We start from the raw sequence: 19910 nt of genomic DNA, 5'->3' as shown, positions 1-19910 counted from the left end.
TTAAGTTCCTTCCTACTGTCTTTATATTCTTCAAGGGATTCATCTGTTCCTAGCCTTCCAGCCCTGACGAATGCTTCCTTTTTCTTTTTGACTAGGCTCACAATGGTTATCCAAGGTCCCCAAAACTTGCCAAACTTATCCTTCTTCCTCACAGGAACATGCCGGTCCTGGATTCTAATCAACTGACGTTTGAAAGACTCCCACATGTCAGATGTTGATTTACCCTCAAACAGCCGCCCCCAATATAAATTCTTCAGTTCCTGCCTAATATTGTTATAATTAGCCTTCCCCCAATTTAGCACCTTCACCCGAGGACTACTCTTATCCTTATCCACAAGTACCTTAAAACTTATGGAATTATGGTCACTGCTCCCGAAATGCTCCCCCACTGAAACTTCGACCACCTGGCCGGGCTCATTCCCCAATACCAAATCCAGAATGGCCCCATCCCTAGTTGGACTATCTACATATTGTTTCAAGAAGCCCTCCTGGATGCTCCTTACAAATTCTGCCCCATCTAAGCCCCTAGCACTAAGTGAGTCCCAGTCAATATAGGGGAAGTTAAAATCACCCACCACCACAACCCTGTTGCTTTTACGTCTTTCCAAAATCTGTCCACATATCTGCTCCACTACCTCCCGCTGGCTGTTGGGAGGCCTGTAGTAAACCCCCAACATCGTGACTGCACCCTTCCTATTCCTGAGCTCCACCCATATTGCCTTGCTGCACGACCCCTCCGAGGTGTCCTCCCGCTGTACAGCTGTGATATTCTCCTTAATCAGTAATGCAACTCCCCCACCCCTTTTACATCCCCCTCTATCCCGCCTGAAGCTTCTAAAGCCTGGAACATTCAGCTGCCAATCCTGCCCTTCCCTCAACCAAGTCTCTGTAATTTATTTTATTTATTTAGAGATACAGCACTGAAACAGGCCCTTTAGCCCACTGAGTCTGTGCCGACCAACAACCACCCATTTATACTAATCCTACATTAACCCCATATTCTCTCCCACATTCCCACCATTCTCCTACCACCTACCTACACTAGGGGCAATTTACAATGGCCAATTTATCGATCAACCTGCAAGTCTTTGGCTGTGGGAGGAAACCGGAGCACCCAGCGAAAACCCACGCGGTCACAGGGAGAACTTACAAACTCCACACAGGCAGTACCCAGAATCGAACCCGGGTCGCTGGAGCGGTGAGGCTGCGGTGCTAACCACTGCACCACTGTGCCGCCCAACATCACAGTCCCAAGTACTAATCCAAGCTTTAAGTTCGTCTGCCTTACCTGTTATACTTCTCGCATTGAAACAAATGCACTTCAGACCACCAGTCCCGCTGTGCTCAGCAACATCTCCCTGCCTGCTCTTCCTCTTAGTCTTACTGGCCTTATTTACTAGTTCCCCCTCATTTATTTCACTTGCTGTCCTACTGCTCTGGTTCCCACCCCCCTGCCACACTAGTTTAAACCCTCCCGAGTGACGCTAGCAAACCTTGCAGCCAGGATATTTGTGCCTCTCCAGTTTAGATGCAACCCGTCCTTCTTGTACAGGTCCCATCTGTCCCTGAAGAGATCCCAATGGTCCAGATATCTGAAACCCTCCCTTCTACACCAGCTGTTCAGCCATGTGTTTTGCTGCACTATCTTCCTATTTCTAGCCTCACTGGCACGTGTCACAGGGAGTAATCCCGAGATTACAACCCTAGAGGTCCTGTTTTTTAACTTACTACCTAACTCCCTAAACTCCCCCTGCAGGACCTCATCACTCTTCCTGCCTATGTCATTGGTACCGATGTGTACCACAACCTCTGGCTGTTCACCCTCCCCCTTCAGAATGCCCCCTGTCCGTTCAGAGACATCCTTGACCCTGGCACCAGGGAGGCAACATACCATCCTGGAGTCTCCGTCACGTACACAGAAGCGCCTATCTGGGCCCCTGAATATGGAGTCCCCTATAACTATTGCTCTTCTGCACTTTGTCCGTCCCTGCTGAACAACAGTGCCAGCCGTGGTGCCACTGCTCTGGCTGCTGCTGTTTGCCCCTGATAGGCCATCGCCCCCAACAGTATCCAAAACGGTATACTTGTTAGAGAGGGGGATAGACACAGGGGATTCCTGCACTGATTGCCTGCCCCTTCTAGCGGTCATCCATCTATCTGCCTGCACCTTGGGTGTAACCACTTCTCTAAAACTCCTGTCTATGACGCTTTCCGCCACCTGCATCCTCCTAAGTGCATCCAGTTGCCTCTCCAACCGATCCATGTGGTCTGTGAGGAGCTGCAACTGGGTACACTTCCTGCAGATGTAGTCGCCCGGAACGCTGGAAGCGTCACGGACCTCCCACATCTCACAGGTGAAGCACTTCACCCCTCTACCTGTCATTTCCAGCACTTCGATTTTTGCTGGTCAAGCAGGTCCACAGAACAGAACAAAGTGACTCTCACCGCCATCGTCCTCACCGCCATCGTCCTCACCGCCATCGTCCTCACCGCCACTGCCCTCACCGCCACCGCCCTCACCGCCACCGCCCTCACCGCCACCGCCCTCACTGCCCTCACCGCCACCGCCCTCACCGCCACCATCCTCACCGCCACCATCCTCACCGCCACCATCCTCACCGCCACCGCCACCGCCCTCACTGCCACCGTCCTCACCGCCACCGTCCTCACCGCCACCGTCCTCACCGCCACCACTCTCACCGCCACCACTCTCACCGCCACCACTCTCACCGCCACCGCCGCTAGTCTCGAGCCTGCTCTCTGCACCATTTATACCCCGGCTCCTCTCACCGCCACTGCTTCTGTAGTTGAATTTCTTTGAACACCTACCCAAACAGACAGTTCATCAACATCGCCTGGAAAGATTCCTAGTTGCAGGCACCTATTCGACTTTGGGACACCTCGCCAAAACAAAGGACTTCCATCTCTTTGCTTTAATATAACTTAATTTTTTATTCCTTCTCTTTCTTTGTAATGGCTGGAAACAAAATCCCTTATTTCTCCTGGTTAACTGGTTGTGTATGTGAGCGTGTGTTTGAGGACCTGGATTTTAAAAAAAGGGGCTTCAATAGTTCAATTCACGTAATATACTTCCTTCATTATTGGTTAAGACTTGGTTTATAATAAATGGATAATTTTGTTGTTTATTAAAGAAACCTGGTTGGTGTGCTGTATTCTGGGGACAAACAAAGTATCTAATTGGCTGTTTCAGTGAGTGGGAAAATGTATTAACATATTGTGACCTGTGGAGAAGTGGGACTGAATTAACAGTGCATGCCTCCTGCCTCGGTCATAATACTCGTGTTTTATACAGTTCCAGCATAACCTCCCTGCTCCCATATTCTGTGCCTCAACCAATAAAAGCAATTATCTGGTATGCCATCTTGACCACCTTATCTACCTGTCCAGCCACATTCAGGGATCTGTGGACATGCTGTCCAATGTCCTTCTGTTTCTCTACACTTCTCAGTTACCTACCATGCATTGTGCATTCCCTTGCCTTGTTTGCCCTCCCCAAATGTATGACCTCACCCTTCTCCAGATTGAATTCTATTTGCCCTTGACTAGTCCAATAATATCTTCCAGCAGTCTACAGCTTTCTTCTTCTTATCAACCACATGGATAATTTTTGTATTGTCTGCAAACTTCTTATACATACCCCCTACATTCATTCAAAACATTGTGATGAGCCCCCCCCGCCGACTCCCCATATTACGTGGGGAGAGGTGGGACATCCGGCGCAGTGAGGAACCTTTTGTCAGCTGTGCTTTCTGACAACTGTCAGAGAAATACTTACCTGACTGCTGAAGAGTGGGGCTTCTGTCAATCTGGCAGCAAAGCAGAATGTGCTAGAGAAACTCCGCAGGTCAGGCAGCATCTGTGGAGAGAGAAGCAGAGTTAACTTTCAGGTCAGTGACCAAGTTCACAGACATACTCACCCTGCTGTGTCCCAGTGTCTTGTGAAGTTGTGATCCTTTTCTTCCACTCAAGTGTAACATTCCTTGTTGTAGATGTGCCACACCTGGGTGAATGATCTTAAATTTGCACATTCCAGGACATGAGACTTAAATGTATCATAAAAGGCAAATACACAATGGAAATAAAACCGTAATTGAAGAATATTTACATACTTTGGGCTTCTAATCATTTGACTGTGAAAAGCCGCAGACTAATATGCATTTGGAATCTGTATTCATTTCTCTGCTAACTGTTATGTGAAAAGACATGTAACTGCAATTAAACAATCTTTGTTAAAAAAAAGGAAAATATATTCATATTCTAGCTGCATTGTCAATGAGAAATATTACACCAATAAATATGATCAGCTGCTGCAGAAGCAAAGTGTTAGTGAACATGTGTCCATGTGTAATAGTTGAAAAACAATGACAACAGTACAGATTTCCTCACTGGTCCTGCATTGATTATCAAACATGTGCAAGACAAACCTTGTAGCCAGAAGTCAGAGCAGTTACACGGTGGAGTCACCTTTGCATTTAAAGGACCACACCAAAAGCCTAGAATGGCAGATGGCACGATGGTGACCCCACAGTGAAGCGATGCCTCCCTGCTCACTCTCCTCCAGGCTGTGCGAGCAAGGCGGGAGGTCCTTTTCACCTGTGACGGTAAGATGAACCAGCAGTCCCACAGCCCGCCGGGGCACGCTCGGCCTCATGCGCACAGGGTACGACCACCAAAATCATCCACAGCCAAAAGGGCAATCAGATCATCAGCCTTCCTACAGTCAGGCTGCTAGCACAGAGCTTGCACCAAGAAGGGGCACTCGCAAGCATTTACAGAGAAGACACTGACACAAATGGAAATGCTCGGGTGTTACAGAAATGTAGATACATCTTTCAAAGAACAAAGAACAAAGAACAGTACAGCACAGGAACAGGCCATTCAGCCCTCCAAGCCTGCGTGTAGCCAATGAGGATACAAAGATTTCTGTCAAGGCCCCAGCAGTTTCCTCCCTTGCCTCCCTCAGTATTCTAGGGTTGATCCCATCAGGCCCTGGGGATTTATGCTTTGCAAGACACCCAACACTTCCTCATTTTTGATAATGAGATGACTGAGACTATCTGAACTCCCTTCCCTCGGCTCATCATCCACCAAGTCCTTCTCTTTGGTGAATACTGATACAAAGTACTCATTTAACACCTCGCCCATTTCCTCTGGCTCCACGCATAGATTCCCATCTCTGTCCTTGAGTGGGCCAACCCTTTCCCTGGTTACCCTCTTGCTCTTTATATATGTATAAAAAGCCTTGGGATTTTCCTTAATCCTGTTTGCCAATGACTTTTCATGACCCCTTTTAGCCCTGCTGACTCCTTGCTTAAGTTCCTTCCTACTGTCTTTATATTCCTCAAGTGCTTCATCTGATCCGAGCCTTCCAGCCCTTACAAATGCTTCCTTTTTCTTTTTGACTAGGCTCACAATATCCTGTGTTATCCAAGCTTCCCGAAACTTGCCAAACTTGTCTTTCTTCCTCACAGGAACATGCTGGTCCTGGATTCTAATCAGCTGACGTTTGAAAGACTCCCACATGTCTGATGTTGATTTACCCTCAAACAGCTGCCCCCAATCTAAATTCTTCAGTTCCTGCCTAATATTGTTATAATTAGCCTTCCCCCAATTTAGCACCTTCACCCGAGGACAACTCTTATCCTTATCCACAAGTACCTTAAAACTTATAGAATTATGGTCACTGTTCCCGAAATGCTCCCCCACTGAAACTTCGACCACCTTGCCGGGCTCATTCCCCAATACCAGGTCCAGAATGGCCCCATCCCTAGTTGGACTATCTACATACTGTTTCAAGAAGCCCTCCTGGATGCTCCTCACAAATTCTGCCCCATCCAAGCCCCTAGCACTAAGTGATCCCAGTCAATATAGGGGAAGTTAAAATCACCCACCACTACAACCCTGTTACCTTTAAATCTTTCCAAAATCTGTCTACATATCTGCTCCTCTACCTCCCGCTGGCTGTTGGGAGGCCTGTAGTAAACCCCCAACATCGTGACTGCACCCTTCCTATTCCTGAGCTCCACTCATATTGCCTCACTGCATCACCCCTCCGAGGTGTCCTCCTGCAGTACAGCTGTGATATTCTCCTTAACCAGTAATGCAACTCCCCCACCCCTTTTACATCCCCCTCTATCCCGCCTGAAGCTTCTAAAGCCTGGAACATTTAGCTGCCAATCCTGCCCTTCCCTCAACCAAGTCTCTGTAATAGCAACAACATCATATTTCCAAGTACTAATCCAAGCTCTAAGTTCATCTGCCTTACCTGTTATACTTCTCGCATTGAAACAAAAATGTTCCCTACATATGTTCCTCACCAACACGTGTGTCCTTTTCTCTGTGTGAATGATGTGTGCCAGCATGTAGTGGCAATGTCACATCCCTTTGCACCATTGGTCCTTCAGGAGAGCCAACCTATGCAATAACATCATTGCCATGCCATCATGAGCATTTCTACAGGTGCAGTGACATGGACATTGGCTCAGTCAGCTGCTGCCACTAATGGTTTACACAGAGATACTGCAGATGTGAACTGGTGCACAGCAGGTGAGTGAGGGTGATGTTCGCCTGGCAGAGCTCATGTCGGTTCCTATGGAGCAGGCAGCCTTGGTCTGATAAGCCACTGTCGTACATCCCTACCTCACTGCTCGCCCTGTGTGCAGAGCCTGGGTACCATCTGCCCTCCCATACGTCTTTCCTGTTGTAGGTCCTCAGGGTCCTCTTAGTCCGAGGAGGAATCCTGTTAACATCTCTCTTCATCATGCCAGGCCTGGCCCCTATTGGGTACATAGTTGTGCAGAGCACAGCAAGCAGCAAAGAAAGGAGCTGTCCTTTTCAGCCTGTAGTACAGGGCATCACCCTATCTATCCAGGCTTTGAAAGCTCCTTTTCAGCATGCCGATCTCCTGCTCAATGGTGGCTCTTGTAGCTCAGTGACTGGTGTTGTATCTCTCCTCTGCAGCAGTGTGGGGTCTCTCACTGGTGTCAGGAGCCATGTCTACAAGGGATAGCCCTTATCTCCCAAGAAGCCACCCCTCCATCTGAGCCAGTTCAGTGAACAGCAGTGGCAGCCGGGACTGGTGCAAGACCCAGGTGTCATGGCAGCTGCCTGAGAAGTGGGCAGAGATTTGCATGAAGCATCTCTAGTGATCACATACCAGCTTCACCTAGATTGAAAGGATTCCTTTCATGGTGACGTCTGCGGGTGGTAGCCTGGCGGGAGACCTGATGGCCACATGAGTGCAGTCTATGAACCCTAAAACCTTTGTTTATCCGGCAATGGTGCAGAAACCGATGTCCCTCTGGGCCAGGCTGTGAGGGTCTGTCCTGAAGCAGACATACTCATTGGCCCTCTGGTGCAGGGCATCGGTGACTTCCTTGATACAGCAGTGCACTGCTGACTGCGTGACCCCACAAAGGATTCCCGTGGACCCCTGAAAAGCTGCAGAGACGTCAGGCTTGAGAACCGCTGTCCACCGAAGCCCATGGGCTGCAGGTCATTTTTGGACAGGGCACATCAACGTGTCACCAGACTCTCTACATGCGCCATCGCCTGTGATACTGGTGCTCTGACATCCGATGGCATTTCATGTGGGGTCTGTAGATGCACGGTGATCATAATGGCGGGCTCCCCTTGGGGGCTGCTGCTCACGAGCGGAGGATTCTACGTGGATCACACCTTCCTTTTGATTTTGGCTCCGGTGCATCGGGATTTTCAGGAGCAGAGGATCACACAATGCAGGATGAGCCAAACCTATTTCCATGTGATAAATAAAGTTGAACCCTTCATGTATTCAAAGGTTCCCAACAGGGCAGGGATTGGTGTTGACGGGTACATCATCTGCTTTCCTGGATCAACTATGTGGCGTGCCATGGCATTGCCCATCTTGGCCAACAGTCAGAGTGGCACAGCATGACCACATCAAGATCCTACCAGCTGGATCGATTGCCCCCACCATCCATATAACCTTAATGCTCCTGCCCTTTCCGGCACCCTCCCCGGACAGAGGGTGACGAGAGTGTTATTGCTCCTTCACACACACAAACAAACTCAGAGCATACACTGTTTACGGAGGGAGGGTACACAGTACCTCGCTTCATGCCTGCAGAGCTTTCCCTCCAGTAATCCCAGACCCCCTTCCTCCTACCTTTAAGAATGCAAAGCAGGATAGCCCCCTCCCCCCAGTATGCAAAGTGAAACCCCTGAATATCAGAATTTACCTTCCGCAGAGAAACCCTCTGTCTCTGATTATTTGCCGTATTTTCTGTTTGTGAATGGGACAGTACGTGACACCCGTTCAAAGAAAAATGTGGAAGTGTGCATCGAGAGGCCGTGGGCTGCAAAATCTGCAGAGGTAAGTACCATTTTGAATATGGTAATTGGGGGTCTGTCGCAGAGCAGCGGGTGGGGTGGCCGCACTGAGGTCCCCCCCGCCGCTGGTAACATGTGGGGGCCCTTCTCGACATCGGGGGTCGAGGCAGGCCTCTCCCTGCAGAATTTTACCGGCCCCCAGCGCTGCGACCCACAGTGTCGAGGGAGCGGTATAGTTTAACCCCGATTGACCATTACCCTTTGCTTCCTGCCTCTGAACCAATTTTATATCCAACTTGCCGCTTGACCTTGGATCCCACAGGCATTTACTTGCATGATCAGTCTGCAATGTGGGACCTTACCAAAAGCCGTGCTAAAATCCATACAGACCACATCAAATGCACTATCTTCATTTACCCTCTTTGTTACCTCCTCAAAAAATCAATCATGTTTATCTTCACTAATGTCCTTTAGGGAAGAAAATCTGCTGTCCTTACCTGGTCTGGCCTACATGTGACTCCAGACCCACAGCAATTGCCCTCTGAAATGGCCGAACAAGCCACTAAGTTGCATCTAACCATGACAAAGTCAATTAAACACAATGAAACCAGACGGACCACCCGGCATAGAACTAGGCACCGGAAACGGCATACCCAGCCCTGTCGACCTTGCAAAGTTCTCCTTACTAACATCTGGGGGCTTCTGCCAAATTTGGGAGAGCTGTCCCACAGACTAGTCAAGCAACAGCCTGACATAGTCATACTCACAGAATCATACCTTACAGACAATGTCCCAGACACTGCCATCACCATCCCCGGGTATGTCCTGTCCCACCGGCAGGACAGAACCAGCAGAGGTGGTGGCACAGTGGTTTTCAGTCGGGAGGGAGTTGCCCTGGGAGTCCTCAACATCGACTCCAGACCCCATGAAGTCTAATGGCATCAGGAGAAACATGGGCAAGGTTTCCTGGATAACTGGGGCTCTTTCTGGGGTAGGTGGGACCTCTACAAACAGGATAGTCTTCACCTGAACCAGAGGGGTACCAATATCCTGGGGGGGAGATTTGCTAGTGCTCTTCGGGGGGGTTTAAACTAATTCAGCAGGGGAATGGGAACCTAAATTGTAGTTCCAGTGCACAGGATGTCGAGAGTAGTGAGGTCAGGGATAAGGTTACAAGGACGCAAGAGGGCAGTGGCAAGCAAGAACCTGGTTTAAAGTGTGTCTACTTCAACGCCAGGAGTATCCGGAATAGGGTGGGTGAGCTTGCAGCATGGGTTGGTACCTGGGATCTCAATGTTGTGGCCATTTCGGAGACATGGGTAGAGCAGGGGCAGGAATGGATGTTGCAGGTTCCGGGATTTAGATGTTTCAGTAAGAACAGAGAAGATGGTAAAAGGGGGGGGTGTGGCATTGTTAATCAAGGAGAGTATTACAGCGACAGAAAGGACGTTTGAGGGCTCGTCTACGGAGGTAGTATGGGCCGAGGTTAGAAACAGGAGAGGTGAGGTTACCCTGTTGGGAGTCTTTTATAGACCTCCGAATAGTTCCAGAGATGTAGAGGAAAGGATAGCGAAGATGATTCTCGACAGGGGCGAGAGTAACAGGGTAGTTGTTATGGGGGACTTTAACTTTCCAAATATCTACTGGAAATACTATAGTTCGAGTACTTTAGATGGGTCAGTTTTTGTCCAGTGTGTGCAGGAGGGTTTTCTGACACAGTATGTAGACAGGCCAACCAGGGGCAATGCCACATTGGATTTGGTACTGGGTAATGAACCCGGCCAGGTGTTAGATTTAGATGTAGGTGAGCACTTTGGTGATAGTGATCACAATTCGGTTAGGTTTACCTTAGCGATGGGCAGGGACAGGTATAAAGAACAAAGATAATTACAGCACAGGAACAGGCCCTTCGGCCCTCCAAGCCTGCGCCGATCCAGATCCTCTATCTAAACATGTCGCCTATTTTCTAAGGTTCTGTATCTCTTTTCTTCCTGCCCATTCATGTATCTGTCTAGCTACATCTTAAAAGAAGCCATCGTGCCCGCATCTACCACCTCCGCTGGCAACGCGTTCCAGGCACCCACCACCCTCTGCGTAAAGAACTTTCCACGCATACCCCCCCTAAACTTTTCCCCTTTCACTTTGAACTCGTGTCCTCTCGTAATTGAATCCCCCACTCTGGGAAAAAGCCTCTTGCTATCCACCCTGTCTATACCTCTCATGTATATACCGCAGGGCAAGAATTATAGCTGGGGGAAAGGAAATTATGATGCGATTAGGCAAGATTTAGGATGCGTAGGATGGGGAAGGAAACTGCAGGGGATGGGAACAATCGAAAGGTGGAGCTTATTCAAAGAGCAGCTACTGCGTGTCCTTGATAAGTATGTACCTGTCAGGCAGGGAGGAAGTTGTCGAGCGAGGGAGCCGTGGTTTACTAAAGAAGTTGAAGCGCTTGTCAAGAGGAAGAAGAAGGCTTATATTAGAATGAGACGTGAAGGCTCAGTTAGGGCGCTTGAGAGTTACAGGCTAGCCAGGAAGGATCTAAAGGGAGAGCTAAGAAGAGCAAGGAGAGGACACGAGAAGTCATTGGCGGATAGGATCAGGGAAAACCCTAAGGCTTTCTATAGGTATATCAGGAATAAAAGAATGACTAGAGTTAGATTAGGGCCAATCAAGGATAGTAGTGGCAAGTTGTGTGTGGAATCAGAGGAGATAGGGGAAGTGTTAAATGAATATTTTGCGTCAGTATTTACAGTAGAGAAAGAAAATGTTGTCGAGGAGAATACTGAGATTCAGGCTACTAGGCTAGATGGGATTGAGATTCACAAGGAGGAGGTGTTATCAATTTTGGAAAGTGTGAAAATAGATAAGTCCCCTGGGCCAGATGGGATTTATCCTAGGATTCTCTGGGAAGCCAGGGAGGAGATTGCAGAGCCTTTGTCCTTGATCTTTATGTCGTCATTGTCGACAGGAATAGTGCCGGAAGACTGGAGGATAGCAAATGTTGTCCCCTTGTTCAAGAAGGGGAGTAGAGACAGCCCTGGTAATTATAGACCTGTGAGCCTTACTTCGGTTGTGGGTAAAATGTTGGAAAAGGTTATAAGAGACAGGATTTATAATCATCTTGAAAAGAATAAGTTCATTAGCGATAGTCAGCACGGTTTTGTGACGGGTAGGTCGTGCCTCACAAACCTTATTGAGTTTTTCGAGAAGGTGACCAAACAGGTGGATGAGGGTAAAGCAGTGGATGTGGTGTATATGGATTTCAGTAAGGCGTTTGATAAGGTTCCCCACGGTAGGCTATTGCAGAAAATACGGAAGTATGGGGTTGAAGGTGATTTAGAGCTTTGGATCAGAAATTGGCTAGCTGAAAGAAGACAGAGGGTGGTGGTTGATGGCAAATGTTCATCCTGGAGTTTAGTTACTAGTGGTGTACCGCAAGGATCTGTTTTGGGGCCACTGCTGTTTGTCATTTTTATAAATGACCTGGAAGAGGGTGTAGAAGGGTGGGTTAGTAAATTTGCGGATGACACGAAGGTCGGTGGAATTGTGGATAGTGCCGAAGGATGTTGTCGGGTACAGAGGGACATAGATAAGCTGCAGAGCTGGGCTGAGAGATGGCAAATGGAGTTTAATGCGGAAAAGTGCGAGGTGATTCACTTTGGAAGGAGTAACAGGAATGCAGAGTACTGGGCTAATGGGAAGATTCTTGGTAGTGTAGATGAACAGAGAGATCTTGGTGTCCAGGTGCATAAATCCCTGAAGGTTGCTACCCAGGTTAATAGGGCTGTTAAGAAGGCAAATGGTGTGTTAGCTTTTATTAGTAGGGGGATCGAGTTTCGGAGCCACGATGTCATGCTGCAGCTGCAAAAAACTCTGGTGAGACCGCACCTGGAGTATTGCGTGCAGTTCTGGTCACCGCATTATCGGAAGGATGTGGAAGCTTTGGAAAGGGTGCAGAGGAGATTTACGAGGATGTTGCCTGGTATGGAGGGAAGGTCTTATGAGGAAAGGCTGAGGGACTTGAGGTTGTTTTCGTTGGAGAGAAGGAGGAGGAGAGGTGACTTAATAGAGACGTATAAGATAATCAGAGGGTTAGATAGGGTGGATAGTGAGAATCTTTTTCCTCGGATGGTGATGGCAAACACGAGGGGACATAGCTTTACGTTGAGGGGTGATAGATATGGGACAGATGTGAGAGGTAGTTTCTTTACTCAGAGAGTAGTAGGGGCGTGGAACGCCCTGCCTGCAACAGTAGTAGACTCGCCAACTTTAAGGGCATTTAAGTGGTCATTAGATAGACATATGGATGAAAATGGAATAGTGTAGGTCAGATGGTTTCACAGGTCGGCGCAACATTGAGGGCCGAAGGGCCTGTACTGCACTGTAATGTTCTAATTCTAATTCTAACCCCCTGCTGATTACCACCTACTGCCCTCCCTCAGCTGATGACTCAGTACTCCACCATGTTGAACACCACTTGGAGGAAGCACTGAGGGTGACAAGGGCACAGAATGTACTCTGGGTAGGGGACTTCAATGTCCATCACCAAGAGTGGCTCGGTAGCACCACTACTGACTGAGCTGGCCGAGTCCTAAAGGACATAGCTGCTAGACTGGGTCTGCGACAGGTGGTGAGGGAACCAACATGAGGGAAAAACATACTTGACCTCGTCCTCGCCAATCTGCCTGACGCAGATGCTTCTGTCTATGACTGTATTGGTAGGAGTGACCACCGCACAGCCCTTGTGGAGATGACGTCCCGCCTTCACATTGAGGATACCGTCCATCGTGTTGTGTGGCACTATCACCGTGCTAAATGGGATAGATTTTGAACAGATCTAGCAATGCAAAACTGGGCATCCATGAGGCGCTGTGGGCCATCAGCAGCAGCAGAATTGTGTTCAACCACAATCTGTAACCTCATGGCCCAGCATATCCCCCACTCTACCATCACCATCAAGCCAGGAGACCAACCCTGGTTCAATGAAGAGTGCAGGAGGGCATGCCAGGAGCAGCACCAGGCATACCTCAAAATGAGATGTCAACCTGGTGAAGCTACAACACAGGACTACTTGCATGCCAAACTGCATAAGCAGCATGAGATAGACAGAGCTTAGCGATACCATAACCAACGGATCAGATATAAGCTCTGCAGTCCTGCCACGTCCAGCCATGAATGGTGGTGGACAATTAAACAACTAACTGGAGGAGGTGGCTCCACAAATATGCCCATCCTCAATGATGGGGGAGCCCAGCACATCAGTACGAAAGGTAAGGCAGAAACCTTTGCAACAATCTTCAGCCAGAAGTGCTGATGATCCATCTCAGCCTCCTCCTGAAGTCCCCAGCTTCGCAGATGCCAGACTTCAGCCAATTCGATTCAATTCCACATGATATTAAGAAACAACTGAGGGCACTGGATACTGCAAAAGCTATGGGTCCTGACAATATTCCGACATTAGTACTGAAGACCTGTGCTCCAGAACTTGCCACACCCCTGGCCAAGCAGTTCCAGTACAGCTACAACACTGGCATCTACCCGGCAATGTGGAAAATTGCCCAGGTATGTCCTGTACATAAAAAGCAGGACAAGTCCAACCCGGCCAATTACCGCCTCATCAGCCTACTCTCAATCGTCAGTAAAGTGATGGAAGGTGTCATCTATAGTGCTATCAAGTGGCACTTGCTTCACAATTACCTGCTCAGTGACACTAAGTTTGGGTTCCGCCAGGGCCACTCAGCTCCTGACCTCATTACAGCTTTGGTTCAAACATGGATAACAGAGCTGAACTCAAGAGGTGAGGTGAGAGTGACTGCCCTTGACATGAAGGCAGCATTTGACCGAGTATGGCATCAAGGAGCCCTAGCAAAACTGACGTCAATGGGAATCGGGGAAATCTCTCCATGATTTGGAGTCATACCTAGCGCAAAGGAAGATGGTTGTGGTTGTTGGAGGTCAATCATCTGAGCTCCAGGACATCACTGCAGGAGTTCCTCAGGGTAGTGTCCTAGGTTCAACCATCTTCAGCTGCTTCATCAATGACCTTCCTTCAATCATAAGGTCAGAAGTGGGGATGTTCGCTGATGATTGCACAATGTTCAGCACCATTCGTGACTCCTCGGATACTGAAGCAGTCCGTGTAGAAATGCAGCAAGACCTGGACAATATCCAGGCTTGGGCTGATAAGTGGCAAGTAACATTCGCACCCCACAAGTGCCAGGCAATGACCATCTCCAACAAAAGAGAATCTAACCATCTCCCCTTGACATTCAATGGCATTACCATCGCTGAAACCCCCACTATCAACATCCGAGGGGCTACCATTGACCAGAAACTGAACTGGAGTAGCCATATAAATACCGTGGCAACAAGAGCAGGTCAGAGGCTAGGAATCCTGAGGCGAGTAACTCACCTCCTGACTCCCCAAAGCCTGTCCACCATCTACAAGGCACAAGTCAGGAGTGTGATGGAATACTCTCCACTTGCCTGGATGGGTGCAGCTCCAACAACACTCAAGAAGCTCGACACCATCCAGGACAAAGCAACCCGCTTGATTGGCACCCATCCACAAACATTCACTCCCTCCACCACCGACGCACAGTGGCAGCAGTGTGTACCATCTACAAGATGCACTGCAGCAATGCACCAAGGCTCCTTAGACAGCACATTCCAAACCCGTGACCTCCACCAACTAGAAGGACAAGGGCAGCACATACATGGGAACACCACCACCTGCAAGTTCCCCTCCAAGTCACACACCCTCCTGACTTGGAACTATATCACCGTTCCTTCACTATCGCTGGGTCAAAATCCTGGAACTCCCTTCCTAACAGCACTGTGGGTATACCTACCTCACATGGACTGCAGCGGTTCAAGAAGGCAGCTCACCACCACCTTCTCAAGGGCAGTTAAGGATGGGCAATAAATGCTGGTCTAGCCAGCGACACCCACATCCCATGAAAGAATAAAAAAACAGAAGCTTTTGCAGTCTGTTTTTTTGTTTTTTACTAGTTTACATTCATATTCTATTCTCCCTATCTTTATCAGTTTCTCTGTCCTCCTTTACTGTATTCTAAAATCCTCCCAATCCTCAGGTTTACTACTATTTCTGGCAACTTTAGATGCCTTTTCTTTTAATCTTCGACAATCCTTATCTTCCTTTGTTATCCATGCCTTTACCTTTGGGGTTTTTGTGCCTTGAAGGAATGTATTGTTGCTGTGAACTATGTCATATTTCTTTAAAGACTATCCATTGACTATGTACTAAAGAACAAAGAACAAAGAACAGTACAGCACAGGAACAGACCATTCGGCCCTCCAAGCCTGCGCCGATCTTGATGCCTGTCTAAACTAAAACCTTCTGCACTTCCACGGAACGTATCCCTCTATTCCCTTCCTATTCATGTATTTGTCAAGATGCCTCTTAAACATCGCTATCATACCTACTGTCATACCTTTTAATATATTTACCCAATCCACCTCAGCCAATTTGCCCCTCAGACTTTCATATTTTCCTTTGTTCAAATTTAACACAGTGGCAGCAATGTGTACCATATCTGAGTCACAGCAGTGCGGGTAAGCTATGACATGGCAATGGGCTCTAGTTTTTACATTGAGAGAGGAGAAGAAGAGAGAATGTGAGAATAGAATGGCAGTTAACATAAAAGAGAACCCAAAAATCCTTTACTGGTAGGTAAATAGTGAGTGGGTAGTAAGAGGTGGAGTGGGGCCTACTAGAGATAAAGAGGCTGGAATATGCAACAAGTATGTTGTATCAGTGTTTACTAAGGAAGAGGAATCTGACAAAATAATGGTAGAAGCAGATAGAGTAGAGGCAATGGATAGGGTAAAAATTGAGTGTGAGGAGGTATTGGAAGGTTGCTAAAAGAAGTGTAAGTGGAGATAGTGGGAGGGCTTGCCATAATATTCCAATCTTCCCGAGACATGGGGAACAGCCAGAGGATTGAAGAGTTGCAATTATGGCACCCTTAATTCAAGAAAGGATGTAAGGACTGTCCTAGCAAGTACAGGCCGGTTAGTTTAACATCAGTGGTGGGTAAGGTTTTCGAAACAATAATCAGGGAAAAAAATCAACAGGCACTTGGAGAGGGTGAGTTAATTAAGGAGAGTCAGCACGTCTTTATAAAAGGCAGATCGTGCTTGACTAATCTAATAGAATGTTTTGATGAAGTAACAGAGAAGGTTGGTGAATGGAATGTGGCGGATGTTGTTTATATGGATTTTAAGAATGCGTTTAATAAAGTACCACATAAAAGGCTGGAAACAAAATTGAGTCTCATGGAATAGGAGGGTCAGTGTCCAATTGGATAAAAAAAAAGGCTCAAGGACAGAAAACAGCAAGTGATAGTAAATGGTTGTTTTTCATACTGGAGGATGGTAGACAGTGGTGTTCCCCAAGGGTCAGTGCTGGGACCACTGCTTTCTTTGCTATATATAAATGACTGGTTCTTGGATTGCAGTGCAGTATCTCAAAATTTGCTGATGATACAAAACTTGGATGAATGGCAAGCAGTGAAGATTATACAAGCTGTCTGCAACATGACATAGGCTAGCAGAATGGGTAGACAAGTGGCAGATGGAATTTAATACAGACAAGTGTGAGCTGATGCATTTTGGCAGAAGGAATAGGGAGAGGCAATATAGACTTAATGGCACAGTTCTAAAGAATGTACAGGAACAGAGGGACCTGGGGTTCATGTGCATCGATCTATGAAGGTGACAGGACACATTGAGGGAGTGGTGAGCAAAGCATATGGGACCTTGAGCTTGATAAATGGAGGCATTGAGTACAAAAGCAGGGATGTTATGCTGAACATTTATAAAGCTCTGGTTAGGCCCCAACAGGAGTATTGCATCCAGTTCTGGTCACCACAATTTAGGGAGGATGTGAGGGTCCTTGAGAGGGTGCAGAGGAGATTTACCAAAATGGTTTCAGGGATGGAGGATTTTAGGGGAGGCGGTGGCTTAGCGATAATGACACTGGACTAGTAATCCAGAGCCCAGGCTAATGCTCTGGGGACATGGTTCAAATCCCACCATGGCAGATGGTGAAATTTGAATTCAATTATTAAATCTGGAATTACAAAGCAAGCCAAATGATGGCCATGAAACATTTGTGGAATGTTGTAAAAACCCATCTGGTTCAATAATGTCCTTTAGGGAAGGAAATCCGCTGTCTTTACCTGGTCTGGCCTACATGTGACTCCAGACCCATAGCAATGTGGTTGACTTTTAAAATGCCTTCTAGCAAGTCACTTAGGATCAAAAGAAATGAGGGCAATAAATGCTGGCCTAGCCAGCGACACCCACATTCCAAAAATGTATTACAAAAAGCTCCAAGGTTAGGTTGGAACAGCTGCGGTTGTTCTCTCTGGAGCAAAGGAGATTGAGAGGAGATTTGATAGGGGTGGTCAAGGCTTAGATAAGTTTGACAAGGAAAACCTTTTCCCATTAACTGATGGTACAAGGACTAGGGGACATGGATTTAAGGTTTTGGGTAAGAGATGCAGGGGAAATGTGAGGAACCACTTTCTTAGGCAGCGAGTGGTAATGACCTGGAACAAGTGCAGTGAAATTGAAGATTATCAATGACTTAAAAGGTAAATTGGATCGGCACTTGAGAAAATAAACTTGCAGGGTGGGGGAATGGGACTGACTGGATTGCTCTGAGGAGAGCTAGGATGGACTTGATGGGCCAAATGGCCTCCTTCTATGCCACAAATGACTCTATATACAAGATGCACTTGCCAAACCCCTTTGACAGAAACTTCCAAAGCCATGACCTCTATCACCTAGAAGGTCAAGGTGGCAGACATCTAGGAATGCCACCACCTCCAAGTCAAACAGCCTCCTCACATGGAAATAGATTGCCATTCCTTCACTGTCACTGGGTCAAAATTTCGGAACTGTCTCCCTAACAGCACTGTGGATGTACCCATACCCCATGGACGGCACCAGTTCAAGAAGGTGACTTGCCACCATTTTCTCAAGGACAATTGGGCTTGGGCAATAACTGCTGAAGTTGCCAGTGACACCCAGGATCCCATGAACAAATAAAAATAAACCGTGTGATACTTTGGTTTCATATTGGCCCCGAGACGAGCATATTCGCATCAGCATAAAGATCACCCATTATCTCCATAACATCAATAGACTCCACTCCTGCCTCACCTCATCTGCTGAAACCCTGATTTGTGCATTTGTTATTTCTAGACTAGACTATTCGAATGCACTCCTGGCTGGCCTTCATAAGCTTAAGGTCATTAAAACTCTGCTGCCCATATGTTAACTCCTACCAAGTCCCGTTCCCCTGTCACCCTGTGCTCGTTGACCTACATTGGCTCCTGGTCAAGCAATGTCTTGATTTTAAAATTCTCATCCTTGTTTTCAAATCCCTCCAGAACCTTATTCAGAATCACAGAGTAATACAGTGCAGAAGAGGCCCTTCGGCCCATCGAGTCTGCACCGATGCATTAAAGACACCTGACCTGTCTACCTAATCCCATTTGCCAGCACTTGGCCCATAGCCTTGAATGTTATGACGTGCCAAGTGCTCATCCAGGTACTTTTTAAAGGATGTGAGGCAACCCGCCTCTACCACCCTCCCAGGCAGGGCATTCCAGACCGTCACCACACTCTGTGGACACTGGCTTCCAGTCACTAAAACAGCCGTCTGTCATCACTCTCTGTCTCCTACAGCTAAGCCAATTTTGAATCCACCTTATCAAGTTACCCTGTATCCCATGTGCATTTGCTTTCTTGATAAGTCTCCCATGTGGGACCTTGTCAAAGGCTTTGCTGAAATCCATGTAAACCACATCAACTGCACTACCCTCATCTACACACCTGGTCACATGCTCAAAAAATTCAATCAAATTTGTGAGGCATGACCTCCCTCTGACAAAGCCATACTGACTATTCCTAATCAAATTTTGCCTCTCCAAGTGGAGATAGATTCTCTCCTTCAACATTTTCTCCAATAGTTTCCCTACCACTGACGTGCGACTCACTGGTCTGTGGTTCCCTGGCTTATCTCTGCAACCTTTCTGAAATAGTGGGACCACATTAGTTGTTCTCCAGTCCTCTGGCACCTCCCCCATGGCCAGACAGGAATTAAAAATTTGGGTCAGAGCTCCTACAATCTCCACCCTCGCCTCCCACAGCATCCTGGGACACAAATCGTCCGGACCTGGAGATTTGTCCACTTTTAAGCCTTCCAAAATCTCCAATACCTTGTCACTCCCTGTGACAATTTGCTCAAGATCCTCACAGTCTCTCTCCAAGTTCCATATCTACATCCTCATTCTCTCGGGTGAAGACAGATGTGAAGTATTCATTCCACACCCTACCAATGTCCTCTGGCTCCACCCACAAATTTCCCCCTTGTCTCTAATGGGTCCTACTCTTTCCCTGGTTATCATCTTCCCATTGATTTCTTTTAGAATATCTTGGGATTTTCCTTACTTTTACCAGGGAACATATTGGGAACATATTGGGAACATATAGAGGGAACATATTGGGCCTGTACCCTCCCCATTTCCTATTTGAATGCCCCC

Source organism: Heterodontus francisci, chromosome 1 (genome assembly GCF_036365525.1).
Source record: "Heterodontus francisci isolate sHetFra1 chromosome 1, sHetFra1.hap1, whole genome shotgun sequence".
Classification (NCBI taxonomy): Eukaryota; Metazoa; Chordata; class Chondrichthyes; order Heterodontiformes; family Heterodontidae; genus Heterodontus; species Heterodontus francisci.
The sequence above is the reverse complement of the archived record's forward strand: the minus strand, read 5'-3'. Positions refer to the sequence as shown.